Raw genomic sequence first — 23,118 nt, 5'->3', positions numbered from 1 at the left:
CAGTGCCTTCAAGTTCCTAATCAGACATTTAATGAAAGTGTTTTCTTGCGTCCTATTTTCTGTTAGCAAATTATTTAAATTTATGCCATTTTGTTCTCGATCCTTTTATTGTAAATAGTTCTTCCAATCTACTTTATCCAGCTGCTCATGATTTTGAAAACTTCTATCAGATCTCCTATGAGACATTTGAGAATGGTCCCAACCTTTCCAAACAATCCACCTAATTGAAGTTTCTCATCCCTGGAACCAATTTTGTGAATGTTTTCTTTCCTTTTGTGTGCTGCTTGTATTGTGTCATCCAGAATTACTCACAATAAAGAGGGGTACAGGTGCGTAGTCCCTTGAAAGCAGAGTCACAGGTCAACAAGGTGGTGAGGAAGGTGAAGCTTGCCTTAGTCAGAGCATTGAGTACAAGAGTTGGGATGTCATGTTGTGACTGTACAGGACGTGGGTGAGGCTACTTTTAGAATACTGCATATAATTTGGGTCACCCTTTTATAGGAAAGCTGATGTTAAACTTGAGAGGGTGCAGAAAATATTTACAAGGATGTTGCTGGGACTGGAGGACTTTGGTTACAGGGAAAGGCTGAATAAGCTGGGGCTTTTTTTCCCTAGATTGTTGGAGGCTGAGACTTGATCTTAGAGGTTTATAAAATCATGAGAGGCATGGATACGGTGAATAGCCAAGATCTTTTTTCTTAATATGTGGGAGTCCAAAACTAAAGTACATAGGTTTGATGTGACAGGGACCTGAGGGATAACTTTTTCATGCAAAGGGTGGTGCCTGTATGGAATGAGTTGTCAGAGGAAGTAGTTGAAGCTGGTACAGTTATAACATTCAGAAGGCATCTGAACAGTATATGAATGGGAAGGGTTTAGAAGGATATATGCCAAATGCTGCCAAATGGGACTAGGTCAGATTGGGATGTCTGGTTGACATGGACTAGTTGAACTGACAGTTCTGTATCCATGCTGTATGACTCTTCTCCATCTAAGGTATAACTCTATGCTCTTGTACTTTAACCAGGGATTCCCTAACATTGACATAATGTATGCTTTATCAAATGCTTTTTGCAATTGTCCTGTTGCTTTTTTTTGATCTGTTCAAATGTATACCCAGGTCCCTCTACTCATGCACCCCCTTTACAATTGTACCCCTTGTCTATTGTGAGTCCAAAATATTAACAGTTGTTTCATCTCTCATTGAATGTGGCAATATTTAAAGAGTTGGTCTCCATTATAGAAAAACACAGCTGTGCTTTTTCAGCACCACACTTTTTTTGACTCTGATCTCCAGCATCTGCAGTCCCCACTTTCTCTTGGGATATGAGCAGCTGATTTTGGTTGAACAGGGGTTTGTGTACGGTGGAAGATAGGAGTATGATCAGGGCAATATTGAACTAAGCATGAATTGAGTAATCTTAAAACAGTTGCCAGATATTAACATAAATAATTAAAACTTAGCCAATAGTGCTGTCATATGTGATTTGAATTTCACGGTGTAGCGAAAACCAATTTTTGTCAAAATCTTGATAGAAAACATGCATATTTTAGATTATGTTTTTAATAGTAATTTTTCCATGGTATTTTGAAATTGATTGCAACAGATGCCATTGCAGAGAAAATTGATCAGAAGGTAAATCGAGAGACTGACTGACTCACCAGAGATAAAGTAATGACCAATTGGAACTTTTTATCTCGTTTTAACAATAAAGAAAGTCTTGTGAATTGTACTTTCTCCAAAATTCAGCTTTTCATGTAAGCAACTGGGAATTAAAGAGAATGCGCCAATAATTTTCAGGTTGTTGGGGGTCAAGAACTCATTGTTGCTGGTGTTCGGTTGTAGATTGACCCCGCTCACCATTCCTGATGAAGGGCTTTTGCCCGAAGTGTCGAAATTTTTTTTTCCCTGCTCTGATGTTGCCTGACCCGCTGTGCATTTCCAGCACCATTCTAATCTTGACTCTAATCTCCAGCATCTGCAGTACCCACTTTCACCTCTCAGTACTGTAGATGAAGAAAACGTACACTGTGATACTTTGGTAACTGTGTTGCAGTTAAGTTACTATTTGAAATTATTTATAATGTGCATACCTTGAGACTTGGATTACAGATAGCAGAATGAGAAAGGCTATCATGGCAGAAGCATGCTTCTCACCTTTGAGAAGATTCTAAAAAGCTGGATTTTAGAGTGCGATTAACAATAAATGAAGTCTCGTGAGGATTAGATAAAAATTCCAATTAATCTTTTTTTATGGAATCCTGCGAAGCGAGTCTCTCATTAGCTGTTGATTTATATGTCACTTGTAATTTCACTGTAAATAAGGTAATTTACAAATTGTTTCCTAATCTCCCCCCGCACCTTTATCTCAGATCCAATCCATATTACAGTCTGGAATCTCATGGCGAGCATATTGACATCCTGCCATTACTGTTAAGCTGAGGAATCAACTCTGGTTCAATGAACAGTGCAGCAGGTGCATGCCAGAAGCAGCACCAGGCATACCTAAAACGTATGAATACCTGTATGCCAGTTAGCACAAGATACATGGGATAGACCGAAGTAAGCAGTCCCACAATTGTTGGATCAGATCTGCGCTTTGCATTGCTGCCAAATCCAGTCATGAATGGTGATGGAATGGGCATGGGGGAGACCAGCACATCAATGTAGAAGAAAAGCCCAAAATATTTACCTCCATTTTTAGCTCGGTGACATCTGCCTTTTCCTGAGGTTTGCAGTATTATAGATTCCAGTCTTCACCCAGTTTGATTCAATCCACATGATAGAATGATTGAAGGCACTGGATACTGCAAAGCTTCTGGTTCTGACCACATTCTGGTAATAATACTGTAGAGTTGTACCCTAGAACTAATTGTAACCTGAGCTATACTGTTGTGGTACAGGTACAACATTGGCATCCACCCCATAGTGTAGTAATAATGACCTGTCTACAAAAAGCAGCAGAAATACAACCCGATCAATTTACTATCCCATCGGTCTACTGTCAATCATCAGCAAAGTGATGGGAGAGATCATTGACCGTGTTAAGTGGCACTTTGGTTGGACCCTTGTTAAAGTACCTATTAGAGATGGCTCAGGGAATCCCTGATGGACTCTACCTGTAAGCCTCTCTTCATCTCTGAGATCGTAGTCTGGAATATAAAACTTTTCCAGACAGTTAATAATTTAAACTAACTTTTATTTACCAATGGCATCAATGTTACAATATAACATACCTACAAACTAGGCTTGAGCTAAGATTTTAAAACCATTAGCAGAGTAGCAGCGCCAGCTCTTACCTGTAAGAGCACTCTCAGGCTACTCCCCTTATTGCTGCAAACAAGCTGTCTTTTTACAGAAATTGGTATTAAAATTACAAAAATGCTACATGTCCTTAATCAGATAAGCAGCAATAAAATGGCAAAAGAAACTGACACATCTGAATATGCTTGACTAATTAAGCTACTTGCACATCAAAGTGGGAACCCTGATCAAGCTTAGCCAAATGGTCAATTGCTTTGGCTAGATAGCCTTCCCTTTTAATAGTAAAGAGAGGCTAGTCTAAACCATTTGAAAAAGGTCATGAGGTAACCTTGCTCAGCTAACATGCCTGGTACCATTGTCCTACAAAATGGCTTTTTCTTTTAATCATCATAGATTCTCAACATGCAAATTAAATTTATAACATTCCCAGATCTCGAGCTCCAGGGAACAACACACAAACATTCAATCCATGGCAAGCAAGTGTACACTCAAATCAGACCCCAAAGAGTTATCTTTTCCATCAGCTTCTGCTCTCTCTTGAACCCTTAAGTCAGTGTATGTAATTTACAGAAGGATGTTTCCCCACCCCCCGTTTCTTTTCTTCCCCCCCCCCCCCCCCAACCCCCGTTTCTTTTCTGCCCGAAATGTCGATTCTCCTGATCCGTTGACACTGCCTGACCTGCTGCACTTTTCCAGCAACACATTTTTAAGCATACATTTAGTTATCCAACTTCATTAGTTTTGAATCAAATATGGTCGAAAGAGCTGGACTCCAAGAGGTGATGTGAAAGTCACCATCCTTGACATCAAAACAACATTTGACAGTATGGTTTCAGGAGCCATACCAAAAATTTGAAGTCAATGGGAATGAGGGGAAAAATTCTTCCCTGTGGAGTCTTATCCAGCACAAAGAAATATCGTTGGGTTGTTGGAGATCAACAATCTCAGCCCAGGTTATCAGTGTTGCAGTTCCTTCGAGCAGTGTTAGATTCAAGTTGTTTTTTTCCCTCTTTTTCTGTTGCCCCTGTTGTTGGGTACTGAATATCTTGATTATTTTTAATATTCTGTGGAGATCCCTGTTTGCCTGTAGTCTCTTCTTTGGATCATCTTCAGACCTGTTAATTAGAAGGACCCTTCAGCTTCTAGCCAGTTACGGAAGTTTGCCAACTGATCCACAAATTTAGAAACCTTAGCAATTCCAGCACATGCATTATGCAAGTCCTGTCTTTTAAGCATAGGTACTGATCATCCAACAGCTTCTGATTGTTGTACCCTTATTCTCTCTCTTTTCCGCCCCCCCCGCCAATCAAAGATGATCTCTCTCTTTTGAATTGTGTGAAAAAACCATTATCTTCTGTGTGACCAAATTATCCTGCACTTAATCATCTTAATCTCAGGTCATTGCTGCATCTGGATAGTATTCTAGGGCCCAATGATTTCCAAAATAGCCTGCCTTCTAGTGTAAGGTCAAAAGCAGGGATTTTTGTCAATTATTCAATGTTCAGTACCATTTGCACTCCTCAGATACTGAAGAAGTCTGTATGCAGCAAAACCTGGACAAATTAGTTTGTGTTAATAAGTGACAAGGAGAAAGTGAGGACTGCAGATGCTGGAGATCGGAGCTGAAAAATGTGTTGCTGGAAAAGTGCAGCAGGTCAGGTAGCATCCTAGGAGCATGAGAATCGACTTTTTGGGCATAAGCCCTTCTTCAGGAATCTTCAGGGTTCCTGAAGAAGGGTTTATGCCCAAAAAGTTGATTCTCATGCTGCCTGACCTGCTGCGCTTTTCTAGCAACGCATTAATAAGTGACAAGTAATATTGGAACCACAAAAATGCAAGCATTGAATCTCTCTTATAAAAGAGATTCTAGCATTCACCCTAAGACATGCCATTGATGTAATTCAATCTGCTATCAATATCAAAGATGCAGTTGAATAAAAATCAGAATAGGACCAGCTGAATAAATATTGGAGCCATTGGGCAGATCGGAGGCTGAGAATTCTGTGACATATAGCTCACTGCTTGACTCCTGAAACCATTCACCATCTATAAGGCACAAGTTAAAGGTGTGATAGAATGCTTTCCATCTGTCTAGATGAGCGAAGCTCCAAAAACATTTGAATCTAGACACCATCCATGGCAAAACAGCTCATTTAATTAATACCCTGTCTATCATCTTCAGCATTGATTCCCTCCACTATCATTGCACCAAAAAACCTGCAGCCTCAAGCACCGAGAAGGATAAGTGTGGCAGATGCACGTCTGCAAGTTCCACTGCAAGCTATAGGCCACCTTCCTGTGGAACTATATGGCAATTCTTTCACTGTTGGATCAAATCTTGGGAGTGCTTCCTAACGATGCTGTCAATGTTTCTATACCACGTGGACTGCAATAGATCATGACGGCAGCTTGGCACCACCTGGTTGGCAATTATTAAGACTTTTATTTAAAGTTAAAAATCACAACAGGTTATAGTCCAACAGATTTAATTGGAAGCAGTAGCTTTTGGAGTGCTGTTTGTGGCCACCTGATTTAAAGCCACGTATTTAAAGCTAGCCTTACCAGTGGTGTTCTCATCACACGATAGAATAGAATGTTGACGTAAAAATGCTTTTTTATTTTTGCTAATCTGCTTTTGTATTCTCTTTTCCTTTTCACTATTTTCTGAGCTAATTCCCATTCCATTCCTCCTGCTCATTTTTTGAAATAAACTTTTTTTTTCATTTGATCTTTTACTATTTTTATCTCCTTTGGCCACAGTTGGGTTACCCTTTCTTTGTTTCTGTGCATTAACGGGATGTATGTTTTGCATATTATGCATTAATTTGTGGAAATATATGATGGTAGATGAGCAATGGCTGGAATTTAGTACAGTTTTCTAATTGTCTGGTCCAATTACCCCTTCTTTACCTATATAATTTCCTTTATTTAGATTTAAGACTAGTTTCAGGCTACTAAATTAGTTGTAAACTCAGTATAAAATTGTCACTTTTCCCTAGGCTCTTTAGTATTAGACTACTAACTAACCCATTCGCTTTACATAATGCTAGATTTAAAATAGCCTGTTTCCTAGACTGACTGATTCAGAAGGTTAGTTTGTTTATGTTCTGTGAATTTTCTCTCCCCTTACTGAAAACTTAGTTTGCTGCAGAAGACTGATGTCTCTTGGTGTTGCAGTATTACCCTTTCATTACATGGACCCTGAATATCTTCCTTTTTATACACTGTCTTACTCAACAACTGCTGCTAGGGGCTCCATAAACAGCTCCAACCGATTTTTGTTTTCTGCCCCTTGTTCATGCATAGCATAATCAGCTTGCTTGGAACTATTTGATTTTCTCTTCAATGTCTTCATTCTTAGATCTGAAATTTCAATTTTGTCAAAATTCTTTTGGTATTTAAGAATCTAAGTACTATGTTCCCAGTTTTGGTCATTTTCCAACTACCTCTCCTTAATTACATTGAACAAGTAAACTCATAAAGTGGCTTTAAGTTATGACATTGGCACTCTGGGATTAACTGAAAAGTTCATTTTATAAATATAGCCAGTTGGCTAGATAATTGTTCCAACTCTGAATATCTTTTGAGAGAGACATGTTGCTGAGGCATGTTTGGGCTTGCACTCGTTAGGACAAATGTTAGAATGTCAAACTTTGAACTATCGCAAAGTATATGGCAAAAAAAAATGTTGGGGTGTGGTTGAGTTGACTGTCCCAAGATTTTGCCATGGAAAAAGCAATGGGGGAACTACAGATTCCCTAAGATCATGGTGATTCAAAAATGTGTAAGGCCTGGACAGATTAGATTCCATTTCTTTGCAGAAAGAGTTGTTGCATATGAACAAAGAAGATTCTCCTGTACCTCGGGTGCTGTCTGTCTGTGCTTATTCAGCACCACATTCTCGATCCCGCATGTGCAGTGCATATTCTAATGTAAATAAGCCGCCTTATGAGTTTTGTTAATTGTCTTAATTTAATTGTTATTGTCAATATTAGCATACTTGAGATTACTTGCCAAATAATGTCCAAACATGGACTCCAATCTGATGAACATTTGAGTTTTGCAAGCGCAACCTGATTTGAGTCCTCTGTAGAGTCTGTACCCTGTCTATTGTGAACAACTGAAGGAACATGATGTTTGATTTAATCAGCAAATCGTTGGGACAAATTCCCAACGTGCCTGGCATATCACAGATGCAAACTATTATACAGCAGTGCTGAATTATCTGGTCAGGAAAACATCTTTTTCAAACTGATGCCAGTATTCTTTTGGAAAATACTCACACATCATTGCATAGTAGGTGAGTGAAATGGCTTACTTGACTTGTGGTTCAACTTTGTTTGTGTTATCATGCCTTTCCAAGATAATTTGACAGATTGGGCATTTTTTATGTCCAAAGGTGATAGCCTTTGGCTTATTTGTTTGTGTGAGGTACATAGCAAATAATAAATTGATCAAGAAAGCATTTCCTGTATTTCCACATCAGGTTTTCAAGGTGAACAAATGGCTAGCACTCTGTAACAAGATTACTGATTGGACATATAAAAGGCAGCTGGATGGGTATATGAAAAGGAAGAGTTTTTAGAGGGATACAAGCCAAAGGCTGGCAGATGACATGAGGGCAGATTGTGATGTCTGATCAGCGCGAACGAGTTGAACAGAAGGGTCTGTTTTCGTGCTATATGGCCCTATGACTGATAATCCAATATGTGAAGGTGTATGAATCCCACCTTGTTTTTTGACAGTGAAGGTGAACTTGCACTAGGTAGATTATCTGTTAATGGATTGCTGAACTAGTCATTGAAGCAAGGCAAGTATTGGAATCCTTAAATGTGCAAATATGCATTATGCTAGGGTTTAACTCATTCAAAATTTAAATCAATTAAAATGTGGATGAGCACTGGATTTTGAGGGGATCCTATGCTGCAACATTAATTTGGGCATGCAAGGTATATTTAAAATGAAATCTTAAAATGGATTATATAAATTACTAAGTTCATAAGTGTGATGGTGTGTCTCTGTTGCTGTGATTGTAGAGATGTGATGGAAATGACTTTCTTTAACCTGCCTTTAAATAAGTTTGCTTTGTTGAGCAAGCATGTAGACAAAATATTATCAATATTTATGTCTGATATAGTCTTCCTGAAGGTGAAGGAACCCTTTTCTGTGTAAGTTTTTAAAAAAAAAAAAAAAAAAAAAATCCCTCCTCAAACTGACTGACAACTCACTCAACCATTTGGTCAATTCATACTGCCTCGCACTGATTGTTGGTAAAATAGGGGGTAATGGGGCATCAATTTTCGGTGTTTCCAGCAGCCCATATGTATGTGGGCTCAATGAACCATGAGGATGAATCTTATGTGTAATGCAAGGCTATTTGCTATTTTTAAACAAATTTCACAAACCAGTTTCTAACTTGCTTTGAAGCAAAGCTGCAAGGTCATATTTGGCTGCAGATCCATTAGATATGGATTCTGAGTTATCATTTAAGAATAGCATGCATTTTTGCCATCTTAATCATGCTTGTTTGGAATGACCAAACTACTACAGTCACTTTGTCAGGATTGCCAGTGACTTTTTTATTCACCTAGAGAAGGTGGTTGTGAGCTGCCTTCAAGAATCATTGGGGCATCACAGTGCTGTTAAGGAGGGAGGTCAAGGGTTTTGACTCAAGTGACACTAAAGGAGCAGCAGTTCCAAATCAGGATGATGTATGACTTGGAGGGCAACTTGAAAGTGTGGTGTTCCCATGTAACCACTGCATTTGTCCTTTTCTAGGTGGTAAAGGTCACTAGTTTGGAAGGTGCTATTAGAGGAGCCTTGGTGATGTATTGCAGTGCATCTTGTAGATAGTAAACACTGCTGCTGCTTGTGCTACTGAACATCATTGGGAGAGGAATTAAGTGTGGAAGGTTGTGGATGGGATACTAATCAAGTGGGATGTTTTCTCCTGGATGGTATCAAGTTTCTTGGGTATTGTTGGAGCTATCCTCACCCATGGAGTGTGTTCCATCACACTTCAGAATTTTCCTTTTGTGGATAGTGGGAGATAGGAGGTGAATTACTCCTGGGCTCTGACCTGCTTTTGTGGGCATTGTATTAAATGTCTAGTCTAGTCTAGTCTAGTCTAGTTCAGTTTCTGGTAAATAGTAACCCTCAAATTGTTAGTGGGACTCACTGATTTGTAATGTAATTGAATGTCAAGGAGTAATGCTAAGATTCTGTTATTGGAGATAGTCATTGTATGGCACTTGTGTGACATGAATGTTATGTGGCACATATTTGCATTAGCCTGATTATTGTTTAGGTCTTGCTGCGTATGCCCTTGGATGACTACAGTGTCTGTGGAGTCATTAATGTTGTTGTGCAGTGTTCAATCATCAGCAAACATCCCTATTTCTGACCTTACGGTGGAAGAAAGTGGCTAAAGGTGTTTGGGCCGAAGACCATAGCCTGGGGATCTCCCTCACTGATGTTCAGGAGGTGAAATGATTGACATACAATAATCTACCATCTTTATACTTGGTATGACTTCAACCAGGGTAATAGTTTCCCTTTGATTCCCATTAATTCCAATTTTACTAGGGTTCCTTGATGTTCTACTCCATCGAATGCTGCCTTGATGTCCAGGGCAGTCAGTCTCTCTCCTTCTCTCTGGAGTTCATGTATTTTGTCTATGTCTGTAATGAGGTAGTAAGCTGAGTAACCCTTGTTGAATCCAAACTGTCAGTGAGCAGGTTAATCCTGCACAAGTGTTGCTTGATCACACCTTGGATGACCCCTTCCATCACTTTGGTGATGAAGAGTAGACTGATATAGGGCAATAATTGGCCAGGTCAGATTTAACCTGCTTTTTGTGCCTAGGGCATATCTGTAATTTTTCCACAATATCAGGCAGATAGGGTCAGCTTGGATGTTGGCCCTTAGGTCTTGCAAATCTACCAGCCATTGGACAAATTGGACAAATTCCATAATGAGTGTGCATTCATGAACTCTCATCTTCATTGCTTTGTGCGTGATAGCTGAGACCTGAAGACGTTCTCATCAAATATCTCTTCTGGTTCTCATGCTAATGCTTTGACCAATGTAGGTCGACTTATCAATCAAATCAAGTCCCGTGACACCTGCAGAACACTTTTTTTAAACTTAATAAACTTATCCGTTATGAAAGATGTATTTAATTCATTTGTTATTAAAATGTATTCTTTATGCTGAAGAGTCAACCAATTTCTTAAAAAGATATCCTTTACGTAATGTAAGAATGTTTCTTTGCAGTTGAATTTCCTTAATATAGATTTTGTGTTCAAGTGGTATTTCATCATAAATTAAAGGCTGCTTTCTGTGGGTTCTTGGTGAATACCAGCAGTGTTGGCCTGTAGAAGATGCATTGATATGACTCAGGTGAATTCCTTCACACTGGCGCCCTATAGAGAAATGCCTGATATGGTGGGGACCTCAAACTTCCAAGTTTCTAGAATTAGCAGAATAACTCGTGATGTACTCTGTAGAGAATGATATATAGTTTAGAGAAATTTGAACTTGCTTGCTGCAAGGATGACATCAAGATTTCATGTTTTAAAAATATTTCACTGTATAAATAACTAAAATGAAAGGTTTCTCATTTTTGTAGGCAATATACATTTTACACAAAGAAAGGAAGTTTGCTTTCTAATTTTAGTGACAATTGACCACCCTAATTTGGTCAATGTTGCTCGCTGTGTAAAATGGACATTCTCTTCTCCTGGAATCAATTCAAAATGTTTCAAAGTCCCAAGAGTTTTACGTGTGTTCTGTTCCTTTCCCTTGTCAACACTATCTTCTCTCATGAGAGCTTTACCTGGAGATTCTCCCTTTAGCTTTGACTAGACTACTTGTGTTTTGGCTATTCATCAACTAAGTCTTCAAACTGGAAACTTCAGCGATGTGAACTTCAGCTATATTCCATGTAATGAACAACCGTGTTGGCATTTTGTTTCTCCTTGACATCCAGGCCTGACCACCAACTGTCGTCTTGCTCTCCTTTTCCAGGTTGACCAAGATCACCATTGAACAAAAGTGCAAATCCCTCTGATATCTTGGGGCTTAAAGGAAAGTGTGCATTCTGATGTCAGTTTGGTGTCCTCTGCGAACCTCTTCATGTCAATGAGAAGTCACTAGTTTCTAAAGTGACAAGTCAATCAATTATCTTTTAATTTATTATTTCTTTAAATCTTCAAAATAAAAGGACACATTCCAGCACTGCTGTCTGCAACTTGTTACTATTACATCTTCATGTTACAAGAGAATTTGTGGACTTGTTGTGGACTTAACCACTTTGGGACAGTGACAGTTTTTAACATTTGACACATTTTTTGATAATATAATATGACTCTCCTTTTGATCAAATACCTGAAACACCCAGGTTTACTGTCAGACTTCTACACGAGCCACATGACTCTCTTCATTTTGTTAGTTCCAAACCATGACAATCTTATAAGCCAAATGACATTATATAAACTTCTTGTGTAAGACTTAGGCATGGAAGGACAAAAAATCTTTGGTTTAAGAAAGATTTCAATTCAAAAGATCCAGTCATGACTTAAAATTTTAGAAGTTTAGTGATGTGGACTGAATTGAAGTGACCCAGTTTATCGGATTGTGGAACCAGGACCTGACTAATGATCACCCTTCAACAAAGGTAACTTTTTTTTGTTATTTGATAAAATTTTTTTTTTTTTGTTATGCAGTCCCAGTATTTAATGTTTTAGTGAAAATCATTTAACCTGATTCTAAATGTCTTTCTTAATTGTTTGGGATAAAGATTGTGCCAAATAATTTGACAAAGGCCTGTAGAGTCTTATTTTTCTATGTAGCTCTTATATTTATGTGTATTACATTGTGTTTAAGGCAAACCTTTGTTGTTGTGTTCTAACAGAGGAATTAGCCAGATCTTCATTCACCGGTTCAGGAAAACTGTGAACTGCAGCAGGAAGATTTGTTATGACTAAAGAAGGCTTGAAAACACAAGAGGGACAACTAAATGCTTGTGGGGAAAAAACGTTTGAATCCATTTTTTGGAAAAGATGGGACATTGTGGGCATAAGTCAATCATTGTCTTCCTTCATGTCTTCTGTAGTAAGACAAATGTGAATTTGCTTTCATGTAATTGTCTATGTTTCTAAAGTATTCCAGATGTGAAATGATCCCAAACACCTTGGCTGGCTATGTTACTGGACTTTTTATAAAGTGGCTTCGGTCAAATATATTGGTATCTTGCACAATGTTTATTAAGTTTGGAACTCCTCTGTGCATGGTTGATTACAAATGGATAGTTGAGTCGCAAATATGTCACCATTTGGATCTCCAGTCAGATGTGAATTGGCTATTTGACATTTGGTGGCAATATGGCTAATATTCTGTGACATCTTGAAGGTTGTGTTCTTTTGGAGTAACTTTTTTTTCTAAAACTATTTTGAAATGTTTCATCCAATATTGTGGAATATCAATAAATATGTGCACAACTTGTTAGTCAACAAAATTCAAATAAATTGTCTACTTTGGGAAGCCAACCATGTTTCTTTCCTTTTTTGTTTAGTTATTTTGGATTAGTTTGGCTCCTTTTTATTGTTTTCATTGATATACTTTCTCTGATGTAAAAGTGATGCTGACTATTAAGTCTTTTCGTGAAATTCTCTTTGACCAGGTATGCAGTTTTCTTGGCATAAACCCATTTCACAAGTGTACCTCTACCTTTACCTTTACAACAATAGATACTTAGATTTGGTGACATTAATAAACTTCCTACAGCAGTCTTCATAATGAAACCCATTTCATTGATTCTTCTGATTTTTGGATCATCATGGTGTGTTTAAAAGCTTCAATTTACCTATTTGATTATTCTCGTGGGTTTAGAATTAGTGACATTTCTTGTAAGTAGGTCTTGTGCCTCTTATGATTGGAAGTTTATTTTTCTTATCCAGTTATCAAGTACCATTAACATAGCCATTGGTCATACTAGTGCAATGTCAATAAAATATTTTTGCTTGAAGTATCTGTAATCTAACAATATTCTAAATATTGAAGTGGTGGAGGTGAATGAATGCTTTGGTGAGAAGTTTTTAATGAAAAATTAGGAAGCTTGTTTATTTAACACAGTGAGTTAATGGAGTAGACATGCTAGATTTATTCCTTGTACAGAGTTTCTCTAGTAGAGATGCCAATGATCTGACTACCAACTCCTCAGCGTTGCTAGAATGATCCCCTGCCTGTGTCAAAATGAAAATATTTGTATGCTGATTTTTGGGTCTTTCAAGGGAAGTCCAAATGTGTTTTTAATGTCTAACGTTTAGAGTCAGAGGTGAAGAGATTCTACAGCATGGAAACAAACACTTCGGTCCAACCTGTCCATGCTGACCAGATATCCTAAATTAATCTAGTCCCATATGCTAGCACTTGGACCATATCCCTCTTAAACCCTTCCTATTCATATACCCATCCATTTGCCTTTTAAATGTTATAATTGGTACTAGCCTCCACCACTTCTCTGGCAGCTCATTCCATATATGCACCACCTTCTGCATGAAAACATTGGGCGGCACGGTGGCTCAGTGGTTAGCACTGCTGCCTCATAGCGCCAGAGACCCGGGTTCAATTCCTGCCTCAGGCGACTGACTGTGTGGAGTTTGCACATTCTCCCCGTGTCTGCGTGGGTTTCCTCCGGGTGCTCCAGTTTCCTCCCACAGTCCAAAGATGTGCAGGTCAGGTGAATTGGCCATGCTAAATTGCCCGTAGTGTTAAGTAAGGGGTAAATGTAGGGGTATGGGTGGGTTGCGCTTCGGCGGGTCGGTGTGGACTTGTTGGGCCGAAGGGCATGTTTCCACACTGTAATGTAATCTAATCTAATTGCCCCTTCGGTCCCTTTTTAAATCTTTCCCCTAAACCTATGCCCTCTAGTTCTGGACTCCCCCACCCAGGGACTGTATTTATTCTATGTCTATTGTTAATTTATCCTATCCATGCCCCTAACTATATTACAAACCTCTATAAGGTCACCCCTCAGCCTCTGATGCTCCAAGGAAAACAGCACCAGCCATCTTAGCCTCTGCCTGTAGCTCAAACACTCCAACCCTGGCAACATTCTTTAGAAATCTTTTGTGAACCCCTTCAAGTTTCACAACATCCTTCTGAAAGGAGAGAGACCAGAATTTCACACAATATTCCAAAAGTGGCCTAACCAACATCCTGTACAACTGCAATATAACCCCCAACTCCTGTACTCAATTCTCTGACCATAAAGGAAAGCTCACCAAATGCCACCTTCACTATCCTATCTACCTGTGACTCCACATTAAAGGCACTATGAACCTGAACTCCAAGGTCTCTTTGTTCAGCAACACTTATTTTTCCCACGATATCCTGTTTGGCATAACTTGCACCGAAGATCCCTTTCCAAAAATTGTGCCTGCGGTGAGATTTCAAACTCTTCTGAAAAGAAACTTGCCACGCTACAAGAATAAAGCTTTCACCATGAGACAAAGAAGCTGACTACTTTGTTCTGATTTGCCTGAAAAATGCATCAAAGAAAAACCTGGTCCTGTTGGTTATTACAGGAAAAATAAATCATCTGAGTAAAGTAACAATCTGAATTTTAGAAACATAATGTGCATTGTGAAAAATTAATTGATGTTAGTCAGTTCTGTATAATCTTGTTTATATGGCCATCATTGTTGCAGCAGCACCACCACCACCACCATCTCTCACTACACATGCGTGCATGCACGCAGACAACAAAGGTCCTGATCAGAAATGTGTGTGGAAGACCACTATCCTGTAGCTGTTGCTCTTGCCCAGGAGATGCTATCTTAATTCTCAGAATTTTCAGTGTTTTGAATCTGTGACTTTTTAGTTGGCAATCCGCTTGCTAGAGGGAATCTTCTTCTTTTCTCTCTACTCTAACAATGATCTGCTCATTTCAGGCTCTTGTCTACATTTCCTGAAGCTTCTAACTAAATTCATCACTATCTATTTTTATAGTTGTTTTAAAAGCTAATATATTTTTCTTTTGGAAAAAATTATGCAGAAAATATGAGTTTCATTTACATTGTAGGGAGCAATGCAACTTTAAGTGTCGCTTACTAGAACACAGGCGTAGGCCATTTACCCAGTCGAGTCTGATCCACATGATCATGACCGATTGAACACTTCAATGCCTTTTAGCCACCCCATTCCCATAACCCTCTATGACATTGGCATTCACAAATCTATCAGTCACTGAACGCAATCAAAACTTGAGTTGCCACAGCCCTCTTTGGTTGAGAATTCCAAAGGAGAAAGTGAGGACTGCAGATGTTGGAGATCAGAGTCGAAGAGTGTAGAACTGGAGAAGCACAGCAGCTCCATCAGCATCCAAGGAGTAGGACAATTTGACATTTTGGGCATATGCCTTTCATCAGCCTGACCCACTGAGCTTTTCCAGTGGCATACTTTTTGACTGAGAATGCCAAAGTTTCCCTCATTTTGGATGTAAGTGGAATCTCCCTTATTTTAAAATTGTGCCCCTATTTCTAGATTCTCAACCAGTGGCAGTATCTAGTCTATATTTACCCTGTCTATCCTATGAAGTATTTTGTAGGTTTCATATTTTTAAACTCTAGAAAATATAGGCCCAGTTTGTCCAATCTCTCGTCAGAGGACAGTTCCACCATACCAGGAACTAATCTGGTGCAGCTTTGCTGCGTCCTCTATGTCAATAATATCTTTCCTGAAATGAGCCCACCAAGACTGCACACTGAACCCCATGTGTGTTGTAATCAAACTACTATACAATTGAAGTAAGACTCACCACTCCTGTACTCCAGTCCTCTTGTGATAAAGGATAACATTCTATTTGCCATTCTAATAGCTTGCTGCACCTGTTAGTCTTCAGTGATTTATTGACTAGCAAACCCAAGTCCCTCTATACATCTACACTTTCTAACCTCTTACCATTTAAAAAATGTCCACATCAGCCTCTTCCATGAACGTGGATAACTTCAATTTTTTCACTAAGTATTCCATCTGCCATGTTCTTGCCCATTTGCAAAGCCTTTCCAAATCCACCTGAAGCTGCTTTACATCACACTTCATCTTCTATCATCTGCAAATTTAGAAATAATATGTTTGGTCCCCACTTCCAAATCATTGATATACATTGTGAGTAGCTGGGGCCAAGTACTGGTCCTTGTGGTACTCCACTCCAATGCAAGAATAACTCTTTTATTCCTGCTCTGTTTTGAATCGATCAGCCAATCATTAATCCATACCAGTACATTATCTCTTATGACATATGCTTTAGCTTTTCTAACCAGCCTCCGGTGGAGGACTTTATCAAATGCCTTCTGAACATCAAGTATCCTTTGTCCATCAGATCACTTTATCATTGAGACAAACATTCCTTAGTGAACAAAAGTTCAATAGATTCCTTTAGTCTATTTTCCCACTACACTAGAAATGAACAGAATTTTCATTCTGGTTTTGAATTCTTAATATTCCCACATTCTTAATATAAAGTTGAATTCTAATTTGGTATTTAATTAACAGCCCTACAAAAGTTTATTCTTGTATCAGGAGGACCGTTATAACTCAAACCAAAGCAGAAGTCTCAGATTAACTCTACAATTGAAGGTAGTGGATCAAAAGAACAATTTGCTGTAAATTGTGTTTACCTATATTTGTATCGCTTTAAAAATAGTAAAAATTATAGCTACTGATGTTTTTTTTGCAATACTGTAATAGTTAATACTTCAAATGAGTGAAGCTTGGTGTATATCCAAGATGTAAGGTACAACAATTCATATAATGAATTTCAAGTGCTTAATTTATTATGTTACCTGTTGGGCCAGAAAGTCAAAGGCCATAAGCATCTGAAAAATTTTACACGTAGAACTGATCTATGCCTTAATGATATGTCAAGGTGCGAAGGGTAAATTTTGGCAAATTTGAGTGGAGTACTTCGAGGATGATGCTAACTTTGATGGAAATGTTGGTATTTTGGAGTTGAGCTTCTTTCCAACTATAACTCAACATTGAGAAATTTACCAGCTTATTTTCCATAGGCAGAAGGTTTAATGAACTTTGATTTAATAATTATTAACTTTTCTTTCGATGATTTCTTCACTTATACTGATCTGAAATATGTAATTCTGTGAAGTTACTTTTCAAATTAAGTTCATTTAAAAATGTTTAAAATTTAGCTTGGTATGAAAAGAAAATGAACTAACAAACTGTCCATAGGCAATTGTCCATATTCTGTTCAAAGTGTTTGTAAGTGGGCTGTCCTTGCCCCTTTGGCATCTAACGTTTTAGAGCAGCCCAGAGTGATAGCCAGCAGAGAAAGAAATAATCAATCCTGATGTTGGGCTGTTTCAGATAATGCCCAGTTGATATATCCTACAGTAGAAGAACACCCCTTAAGTGTAGTTATTTTAATGAACAATTAATCTAAGAGGTTTGGATGAAAAACTTAGAGACTGAGTTCAATTCTACCATGACCATTCTAAGTTTTATAACCAAACATGATTTAACCAGAATCTAGTACCTGTATAGGTCAATGAGCTCATGTTGATTATTGAGACAAAGATGTGGAAATAAAAAGTAGTTGGAGTAGTTGTTTCAAAACTGAAGGGTTGATTTACTAATCTCCTCCATAAAGAAGACCATCTGATCTGTGAGGGACAATCCAATTCCACATCTGTGTCCTAGTGAGCCACTCTATTGTGTCAAACAGATGTAACTCCCTGTCTTTGTCAATGGACCATAATAGTTCAAGAAGGCCCATCACTGTCTTCACAGGATAGCTAGGGTGTACAGTAAATGGTAGTCCTGCCAGCAATGCCTGCACCTCAAAATACAATTAATAACAATTGGTTGGAACTATATTTGACATTCTAATCCTAAAAGAGTGATGATTGTTGGTTGTATGTCACAGTGAAGCTTTGGGAATGCCTTTTAGATTAAGTACATTGCTGCTGTAGAGCATCCATCTGACAGGTGAGACAGTTCATTTACGGAGATCCTACATGCCCAAGTCCAGAACAACAGATCGGTTCCATCTTAGGTTTGGGACCATTGTATAATGCTCGAGTTTACGTGGTTACAACTACAAAATTCAACAGTACAAGGTACTGATAAGTATGGGGAGAAAGTGAGGTCTGCAGATGCTGGAGATCAAAGTTGAAACTTTATTGCTGGAACAGCACAGCAGGTCAGGCAGCATCCAGGGAACAGGAGATTCGACGTTTCGGGCACAGGCCCTTCTTCAGGAATCATTCCTGAAGAAGGGCCTGTGCCCGAAACGTCGAATCTCCTGTTCCCTAGATGCTGCCTGACCTGCTGTGCTGTTCCAGCAATAAAGTTTCAACAACTGATAAGTATGCAACTATTAAGAGGTCCGCTAATCAGTTAGAACATTTGAAACTGACTCCTTCAACACTGAAGTGTCAGACTAGATTAAGTGCTGTAATCCCTGCACTGGAGCATGAATGCAGAAGTTGATTCAGAATTGGAAATGTTGGCCATGAGCCAGTGTGATGGGAGGCCCTACTAGAAATATATAATTAATGTAAATATGCCCTTCCACTGAATTGCAGTTTGAAAAGTACATTGTTCCCATCAACGTCCAGTGACATGCCCACTTAGGATCCCATCAATGAACAAGTATGGCTGGCTAGTCATCAGTGGTGTCCTGGACTCTTCTAACTGTGTTGAAAGATCCAAAATCTATTACAGAGGACTAATTAGATCCACGTTTGTTATTGCTGGGTACAAAATGTTGGAGTCACTTTCTGTAGACACCTTTTCAATGAGGGAAGAGTGATGAGCAAGGTGAAATTTCCAGTGCTGGAGGCTTTTGCTGCTGCAAGGCTATGTTATGGTCCAGTAAAATCAGGAAGTTCAAAAGCTTGGAGGGATGGAAATAACTAGAAAGACTGTGGAGTTGGAGGCATTTAGAGATGGAGAAGGGTAAAGCCACGTGGGATGCAAGTTTTAGAAGCAAACATTATTTAACCAGAACCTACTATAGGTCAGTAAGCACATGCTGATGGGTGAATAGGCAGATTTGAACAATCTCACGTTTACAAAGTGAATAATTTGGAAGGCAAGCTAAGTGTTGGAATAGTCAACTGCAGGGGTAAAAAAGGACTGGAGGATTTCAGCTGTTGAGGTGAAGCAGGGTTGAACCAGCTAATATTACTGATGTTTAAATAGATAGTCTTTACGATAGTTGGGGTGGGTGTCAGGTGGGAAGGTTTCCAATATATCAACGAATTACAAAAACAGCCTGATTCAGCTTCTGACATTGCTCAGAAGGTAGTGGAGTTGGTGCCTAAGGAATGGAGTTTGTGGTAATGACTAAAGGGGATTTGATTTCTCCCCCATCATAAAGTTGCAATAAATTTGTACTCCTCTCGTCCTGGATAATCAGTCAAATAGTTTAGCAACATTGATAAGGTCAAGGGAAATGGTGACGAGGTAAAGCTGGGTGTTTACAGTGTATATGTGAAAAATGTTTTTTTTTGATAAAGGTGGTAGTGTGGTGGTGAAGTTACTGGACTAGTGACCTGGAGTTCCTGACTAATATTCTGGAGATATGGGTTCAAATCCCACCATTGCAGGTGGTGAAATTTAAATTCAATTTTTAAATATTTAGGAATTAAAAAGCTGGTATTTGCCAACCATAACCACCTATTGTAAATACACTTTTGGTTCACTGGATATCTGCTATTCTGACCTCTAGCAATGTGGCTGACTCTTAACTGCTCTCTGAAATGACTAATAAGTCACTCAAGGCAATAGCCACCACTGAGATGCCAGCAAGTGTTTTTCTTCAGAAGCAAAATGCTAAGTGAGTAAGTGAAAATGTGGAATATCATTTGGGAAAATGTGAGGTAATACACATTGGCAGGCAGAGTAGAAGAGCTGAATAGGGAATAGAGTACAAAAATAGCAGGGGTCTTGCTAAAACCATGCAAAACTCTAGTCAGGACATACCTGGAATACTGTGAGCAGTTTTAGTCTCTTATCTCGAAAGTCTTACGAGGAGTAGAAACTTTACAGAGAAGATTCACGAGGTTGATTCTGGATTTTCTTATGAGGTAAACTGCATAGATTGGGCTTATAATCATTGGACTTTAGAAGAATGAGAGGAGACCTTACTGAAACATATAAAGATTTTTACGGGGTTTGATATAGTAAATGCATTGTGGTTCCCCACTTGTGGGACAGCCAAAGACCAGAGAACATAATCTCCAAGCAAGAGGTTGACTTTAAGACTGATGAGGAATTTCTTCTCTTGTGGTAGTCCGTGTGGATTTCTTCGCTACAGGGGTTATTGAGGGTGGGTTGTTAAATAAAGTCAAGAATGAGGTAGACAGATTTTTAATTTGTAAGGGAATTGAGGGTGATGGGGGGGAAAGGCAGGGAAGTAGAGTTGAGGATTTTCAGATTAGCTGTAACCTGATTGAATGGTAAAGCAGACTCGATGGGACAAAAAAAATCTAAGTCTGATCTTGTATCTTATGGTCTTACTGAGTGGTAGCAAGCAATTATAAGTGGATAAGGACAAAGGAGGAAATCATTGTAGGAGCCTTGCTGAGTATGATCAGATAGTTAGAGGTACCTAGTGAGTGTAAATTCATGTCTATGCTGGCCATCAAACACCAAGCCAAATTTACTTGCATTACCAGGATGGGGAGTCCAAATCTAGAGGGTCTAGGTTTAAGGTGAGAGGGGAAAGATTTAAAAGGGACCTCAGGGACAACTTTTTCAGGCAGAGGGTGGTGTATGCATGAATGAGATGCCAGAGCAGGTGGTGGAGGCTGGTGCAATTACAACATTTAAAAGGTCTCCCATCCAGCTGGTTTCCAGTGGAAAGATATTGGAGAATGATAGTGGTAATTAAAAAAAAGTTTTATTTTTTTGATCTTGATGGAGTTTGTTTCGTTACTGTGACTGAGGTGGAAAGCTGATCGGGGGCCTCAAATTTGGAGTTCCAAGAGAATTGGCAGCAATAACATGCTGAGCAAGTTACAGAAGAAAAGAAGTTTGGCAATTGCAAGTTTAGAACAATGGTGAGATCCAGGTTTGATTTTAGTTTTTGAGAAGGATGGATCTGCAGTTTAACACAACAGCTAAAAGGTGGCATCTACTGATCTTCCTGCACCTAAACTTTAAGTTCAAATCACTGTTCAAAAACAGCCATGAACTTATATATATCTTTCACATCTCCAGGATGTCTTAATGTTGTTAGGGTTTTAGAATGTAATCAGTCTTGTTATGGGAAACACAGAACTCAATTTGTGTGCAGTAAGAGCCCACAAACGGCACCATGATAATTACTGCATAATTGGTGATGTTGGTTGAGTGATAAATGTTGTCCAGGATTCAGAGGAGAACTCCCTTCTTTGAATGGTGTTGTAAATGTTTCTTCCCTTGATGTTCAAATCCAATTCTGTGGGCCATGTGGTGAATTCCACAATGCAGGTTATTCAATAAGAAAATGTGCCTCATATGTTAATTTTCTCCTTCTGGTTGTTCAATAACAAGTCAGTACTGTTTCCATTATTTGCTATAATCTTGTCCAATGATTCTGGATTTTCAATCTGGTTTATGCCAATCCTCCAAATGCAAATTTAGAGTCATAGAGCCATATAGCATAGCAACAGGCCTTCGGCCCACCATGACTATGCCGACCATTAAACACCAAACCAAATATACCTGCATTACCGGGATGGGAGAAGTCCAAAGCTAGAGGGCATAGGTTTAAGGTGAAAGGGGAAATATTTAAAAGGGACTGAAGGGGCAACTTTTTCACGCAGAGAGTGGTGTATGCATGGAATGGGCTGCCAGAGAAGGTGGTAGAGGCTGATACAATTACAATATTTAAAAGGCATCTGGATGGGTACATGAGCAGGAAGGGTTTAGAGGGAAATGGGCCAAATGCTGGCAAATGGTACTATATTAATTTACTCTAGGATATCTGGTCATCCTGGGCGAGTTGGACTGAAGTTTCCATGCTGTACATCTCTAGGACTCCATCTATGAACTTGTACACCGAGGTCCCTTTGTTCATCTGTACTGCCTAGGGACCTACCATTCATCGTGAATATCCATCCCCTATTAGCCTTCCCAAAATGCATACCTCACATTTATCAGCATTAAATTCCATCAGCCATTGCTTTGCCCAATTTACCAGCTGATCAATATCATTGTGGCCTGAGACCATCCTCACTAACACCACCAATTTTCGTGTCATCTGCAAATTTATTAATTCAAGCTTCTACATTCATATCCAAGTTGTTAATGTACATAACAAACAGCAAGGGTGTCAGCACCAGTTCCTATGGTACATCTACTGGTCACAAGCTTCCTAGTACAAAGAGAACCCTAGTGAGTTTTGAGAAGATTTATAGCTCCGGTTGAGGTTCTGGATGTAGGTTTGCTCGCTGAGCTGGAAGGTTTCTTCACTATCACCAAAAGAACTCTCCACCATCATTCTTTGGCTCCTATTTGTGAGCCAATTTGCCTTGGATCCCATGGCTCTTACCTTTTGGATCAACCTCACATGTGGGACCTTGTCAAAGGCTTTACCAAAGTCAATGTACTGATACAAAAACAAATTTATGGAAAAGCTCAGATGACCTGGTAGCATCTATGCAGGGAAATCGGAGTTAATGTTTCAGGTTTACCAGGATAGTTTGGGGGACTGGGGATGCTCTTTGGAGGGTTTGTGTAGACTCGAGCCAGTGCCTCTTTCTGCACTGTAGGGTTTCTGTGATTCAATGATTCCTCATTTCCCATGCCTAATCCATCTAACCTACATCCCTGGACTATAGACT

The 23,118-nt window shown here is 39.0% G+C and overlaps 1 protein-coding gene across 3 annotated transcripts in view; it reads left to right on the top strand.

Moving 5' to 3' along the window:
• The window catches only part of LOC122551539 (juxtaposed with another zinc finger protein 1-like), a 113,361-nt gene that overhangs the window by 4,764 nt on the left and 85,479 nt on the right, over nt 1–23,118 (top strand). For 2 of the 3 annotated variants that reach the window (XR_006312132.1, XR_006312131.1), the window contains exons 2-3: nt 11,294–11,942; nt 12,180–12,813. The exons of the other annotated variant lie outside the window; for it this stretch is intronic. The gene's annotated coding sequence lies outside the window, so the exon portion shown is untranslated. Of the gene's footprint in view, nt 1–11,293; nt 11,943–12,179; nt 12,814–23,118 lie in introns of those variants that run through there. 3 annotated transcript variants of the gene reach the window in all.

Source organism: Chiloscyllium plagiosum, chromosome 7 (genome assembly GCF_004010195.1).
Source record: "Chiloscyllium plagiosum isolate BGI_BamShark_2017 chromosome 7, ASM401019v2, whole genome shotgun sequence".
In the NCBI taxonomy this organism is placed as follows: domain Eukaryota; kingdom Metazoa; phylum Chordata; class Chondrichthyes; order Orectolobiformes; family Hemiscylliidae; genus Chiloscyllium; species Chiloscyllium plagiosum.
This window is presented reverse-complemented; position numbering and strand designations above follow the sequence as displayed.